This window comes from Camponotus floridanus, unplaced genomic scaffold, assembly GCF_003227725.1.
Source record: "Camponotus floridanus strain SB8 unplaced genomic scaffold, Cflo_v7.5 scaffold17, whole genome shotgun sequence".
In the NCBI taxonomy this organism is placed as follows: Eukaryota; Metazoa; Arthropoda; class Insecta; order Hymenoptera; family Formicidae; genus Camponotus; species Camponotus floridanus.
In genome coordinates this window covers 2,709,802-2,715,836 of record NW_020229292.1, presented here as the reverse complement: position 1 = coordinate 2,715,836, position 6,035 = coordinate 2,709,802, and positions in this window count along the sequence as shown.

Here is a 6,035-nt window from a genome sequence, read left to right as displayed (position 1 = left end):
TCTTCTATGTACATGAATAGTAAAAAAATAGAACATATTACGTTGATACAAGATAATGATTTGACCGAATTTTTTTTCGTTATCAAAAATCCCCGCACACACGTCCAAAAGACATCTAAAAGACGACTTAAAGACGATCTTAAAGTCCTTTAGACGTCTTTAAGACATCTTTTGACCTTTTTGTGCTGCCTGGAATAGTACAAAATATATATCGAGTAATATTCATATACGTAATGCTCCACATTAAAGAGGAGAAAAAGAGAGAAAAAGAGAAAATATATTAATTTGTCGAATGAAAAATTTTTCAGGTAAATTTTTAAATTTATCTAAATTTTTCAAGAAAATTTTTGTTAAGGGACATCGCGAAATCGGTGCTTTTTCTAAATTCAAACAGGTTGCCAATAACAATGCGTTTATAAATGAAATATTATTTTGAAACAACCAAGTAAACACCAAGTTATATAACTGTTATATAACTGTTAACCAAGTTATATAACAGTTATATAACTGTTATCCAAGTTATATAACTGTTATTTGGCGTTTGCTGAAAAATATCGGTGAAATATCGGTGATTTAGAAGAGTTAATTGACGTATCCCGATGTGACACAATATTGCAATTGCACGTGACAATATATGCGATAAATGCGACGCATTCGAATAAATGTATTGTTGGTTGGCGGTTGTGAATCATCACCTTCGCCTTGTCTCTTATCTCAAAGTGGAATATGCATTATCAATTTCTATCGCTATTCCAGCGGTATATTCGCGAGTTGGCATATTGTAATATAAAATACGCGATATAATCTGCGTAGGTAGCATACAATAATAGATTTGTTGATTTTCCTATAGACAAATGACATCCTCGATATCAGTGAGTTCGTTTTCCCGCCCACTCGCTGCACATGTGTTTGGCAGAAATTGTAAGCAGTCGAATCAAAAAGTAAGAGAAATACACATGTGCAAGTTACTATTATATCTAAATTTATAGATAAAATGAACAAAGCGAAGAAATAGACGATTATCTCATAAAACGTTCTCTCTTTCTTTCTCATCTATTTATTTAATAATATCATATCATATATAATATTATATATAATATAAAAAATTATTATATAATAAATTATTATACATAATTATTATATAATAAATTATTATAATAATAAATTATAATAAATTATATAATAAATTGTAATATAATATATAATATATAATTGTAATATAATATATAATATATAAAAAATTATTATATAATATAATATAAAATATTATATAAGTTAATATTATATATATTTTATATATATCTTATTATATATATTATATATATAAAATAATAATATTAATATTATATTAAAAAATAAATGTCCTAAATGAGAGGCCTATTTTTTCTCCATTGTATTTCTTTCTGACAAGTTGTTTCTAACACAGTGACGAATGCAATCCATTAAGTAACTCTCATGTATGACGTATTGATGTTGTGATTACAGTTCTGATTTTTTTTCTGAATGTTTTGCTAAGAAAAAAGTGCCTAAGCTCATATTAAAGCTATTCTATGCAATATTTATACTTTAGAAGAGGAGAACGTTCATTAGGGACATATTTTATCTCTTATAACTATTCGATTATATTGCTGTTTACGTCCTATTATATCACGTAAACAGAGGAGTTTAATCGTAATTGTCATGTTTTGTATCAGAGTTTATCCTATAGTCAATCGGAATAGTTTTGTTCGTCGATGTTTTTCCTACAATTCTTTTATCTAATACATAAATGTGCAATAAACTGATAGCAATAATATTTATAGGCAAATTTATAGAGTATAACTTTAATTTTTATAAATTTATTTTGATTGAAAATTATAGAAACTTAAATTTTATCAAATTTCATTGAGCATTGAGATAAATTATATGAGATATTTTCGTAATTTTTAATGCAGCTGATATTTACTTTTCAAATGTTGTATATTTAAATAGAATATATCATCACGATATTATAGAAAATATATCATTACAATATTATAAAATTTCACATCTAAATAAAAATATATTTTTCATTTAAAAAAAGATGCGTTTATTATAATTATATAATTGTAAATGTTAAGTATAAAATAATATTATGTTATGTTATCTATAATTTAAAAAAAAAAAAAAAAAAAAAAAAAAAAAAATATATATATATATATATATATATATATATATATATATATATATATATGAATAAGACTGTAATTAAATGAAATAAAAATGTTGAAAAATGCTAAAATAATTTTAAAATACAAATTGTGTGATTAATTGTGCGATAAACTGTCAACATATTACGTTGATAGTAATGAGATATTGTTTATTCAAGTGATAAAAATTATAATAAAAAATTGTAATGTAAAATTGATTAATTCAATACGTTCATATATCATCATTCTATCTTTAACTTAAAAACATAAAATTATTTGTTAGTGTAAAACATGATAATATGTTAAATATTAAATATATTAATCGATACATCATGTCAATTATTAAACAATAAGAAGATAAAACTTTTCGAGATATAATATTAACATATCAATTATTGAAAAAGAAAAAGATAAAAATATATGTGTGCTTAAGATATGATAATATTCTAATTTAATAATACTATATATTTATAATGACATGTCACATTTATTGTGAAGATAATTTTGGGAATAATTTAAATTATAAAATTCAAATGTGTCTCTCTCTCTCTTTCTTTCTCAAATGTCACTCTGTATGTATATTGCCAAAATCAACATATAACGTCAGTTTAAATTAACGTTTCATTGAAATCGTTATTTCACACACAAAACTGAATATAAAATTTTATAAAAAATATAGAGCTTTAGACAAATAATTGAGAAATTTTAATATAATAAAATAATTTGCTCAAGTACTGCAATTTTATTTGTTAAATAATTATTATATTATTTGCATTCAAACATGTAGAAAAGTACGAGAAACAATTTTACTACAAAAATATCGCAAGTTAGTTTGACTTATAAGATTTGTTTTTATATAAGCAGCTTAAGTCTTATAGATTAGCGCGCTTCCGATGTAAACAACATATACATGATTCTACATTTAATTAATACCTAAGCAGTGTATGTGTGTGATACAACGTGTAGTATTGAAAGAGATAAAATCGATTAAATTATAGGTATAAGCTGATGTAATATAAACAGCTTTTCAGTATATCAAGAACTCGAGCTCGAATAAAGCCGTAATTAATTTAATTTTCGATAAAACAAAATTGCAAACTAACATTAAATTCTTTTTCGTAAAAACATTGTTTAAAAATATAGTCAAATAATATTGCACATTTATCGTTGATAAAATTCCTTTCCCCGTGAAATAAAAAGTTAATTAAATTTATTCCTGTAAAATAAACGTCCAGAAATATCTGTGAAATATCGATATTTTGATATAATCGCGACATTCCACTTCACCGGAAGGATAGAAACCGGGTCAATCTCTCTGATGAAAACAGAAATTTCGTTATTGATCAAATGCATATCGTGCGTATCGCTGTGGACGTTCCGTTTTCCACACTTTTAGAGAAATGCTCTTCCTCATGAACGCAAACAAAAATTATTCGACGCAAAATAAATCAAGACCTCTTTGCGGAAAATTGCTCCTTTTTTCTCATATCTTTCGATTTTTCAGTTTTCGCGATAGAAATTCAACGCAGAAACACTTTTACGCGCGCAAAGCTTGGTCCTAAAATTTTTTGACAAAACGAGAATTTTGCGCCAGGTGAATTTTGCACGGGAAACATTCGATGCGGGGAAAAAAGTTCGCGCTTTAGCTCGCCAATCTGAAGAATTCTGATCCTCGTCTTTGAAAAAAATACAACTGCAATCGCATCCATGCATCCATGAAACGCTCAAAATGGCTCGTTTGCGAAGACGTCTGTTTTCGAGTCTTCGCGTTGCCAGAATTTCCTTCGTCAGCGAAAATCGGAGATTAGCAAAGGCTGGATCCGACAGGAAGACGCTCTTTTTCTCGCACAATTGGCGCAGGAAATAATACAATTTTTCTTATCGACATCCTCTTAGAGACCTCCGCGATAAGCGGACGAATGTCCTCGAGTGTAAACACAATATCCACGTAATATCGACTTCCTTTTGTCGGCCGTTGATCAATAGTCGTATCATCGATGCAAGGAATGCGAGCAGCGAGGAGCACGACGGATGGCGAGCGGACATTGCATGCGTTTCTCGGCTGATTTTTCTACCTTTATATTGCCGCTGTACCTCCATCGTCGCACACACGACGGCGGTGCGTCAAACTGGAAAACTGCGCGGCGCTCGACGACGTGGGGCAGGCGCGACGAGACGCGCGCGGATGGTCGATAGCACCTACGGCGACGACGATGACGACGGCGATGACGCGAACCAGATGCCGAGTGCGCCGTTGCATTCCATGGCGTCGACGCCGAGTGCATAGTGTGTGTCTTTCCCCCTCTTTCCTAATGTACAAAAAAAATTGATATATTCGATATATAACAATAATAAAACAAATATATATATATATATATATATATATATATATATATATAATTGCTTTTATAAATTTTGCTAAATTATTGAAAATAAAAGAATTTAAATTTTATATATATAGTTATTTAGAAATTAAAAAAATTATATTGTAAGTATCTTAGAAATTAAATCATATATACATATATGATTTAATTTAAATTATTTATATAGTTTCTAGAAATTAAATCATATATATATATATATATATATATATATATATATGATTTAATTTCTAAAAACTATATAAATAATTTAAATTAAATCATATATGTATATATGATTTAATTTCTAAGACACTTATGATATAATTTCTTTAATTTTTAAATAACTGTATATATGATATATATGATATAATACTAATATAAATAACTATATAGATATATGATTTAATTTCTAAAAACTATATAGATAATTTAAATTCCCTTATTTTAAATAACTTAGCAAAATTTATAAAAACAATTATATATTATATATATATATATATATATATATATATACATATATATAATTATAATTAATAATATATAAACGTTATAATAAATAATCATTTTTAATTTATAAAAATAGCAAGATTGAAAAAAATGATTATTTATTATGCTTTTATGTTTCATTATTACATGTGACACAATCAGTTGTAACATTTAGTAAAATATTATTTTCATATCCAAGCCTATGCTTTTTCTCAGTGTTTCCTCCAAAAGAATACGAAGTTTTAGTTGAAGAAGACACTCAGATAAAATTGAATAGAATAATTCATATATTGTCGCGAGACGAGATATAGTATATAAATATTGAGAACATCCTATGGTTTCCGTTTACGATGTCAACAGCGCACATTATATACGAATAAAAAAAATGAAGGAAAAAAGTCACAAGAATGCTTTCTTTCATTCGACCTGGAAGCTGGAAATCAAAATGAGAGAAACGCATAAGTAAAGAGAAATATCTTTGTACTTGTATGCTTGGTAGTCGAGACTTACCGATAACGAGATAAGCGCGCAACAGGTTAGAAATTCTCAGGAAGAAACTCTCTCAACCTGTCACCGAGCATCCCTCGTCCTGGGATTATCGTGAATGGAATATCCATATTTTTGTGCATCGTTCAGTGCATATATGACACATCGATGAATCATGACACCTTTAAATTGCTCTCGTGCTAGAGAGACACACGGCAATCGCGACATAAGGACGTACGATTAGCGCGAACCGAAAACAGCTGATACCTGTCAAAAATCCCGTTGCGCGTGAATTAAATTGTCGAGTGTCTTATTTTCAAAAGAAGATATTCTCAATGCTTTGTATCATGTTTAACGTACATATTCGCCTAATTTCCAACGATTTTGAATCCTCGCGCAGTTACTTATTATTAGACAGATTCCCGTTTTCGTGCACATGTGACGTAACGATGACGTAACGATGACGCTCGTGGTTACATGTATGCGATACATTTCAGTTTTAGTGAATAAATCAATTAATTAATATAATTGA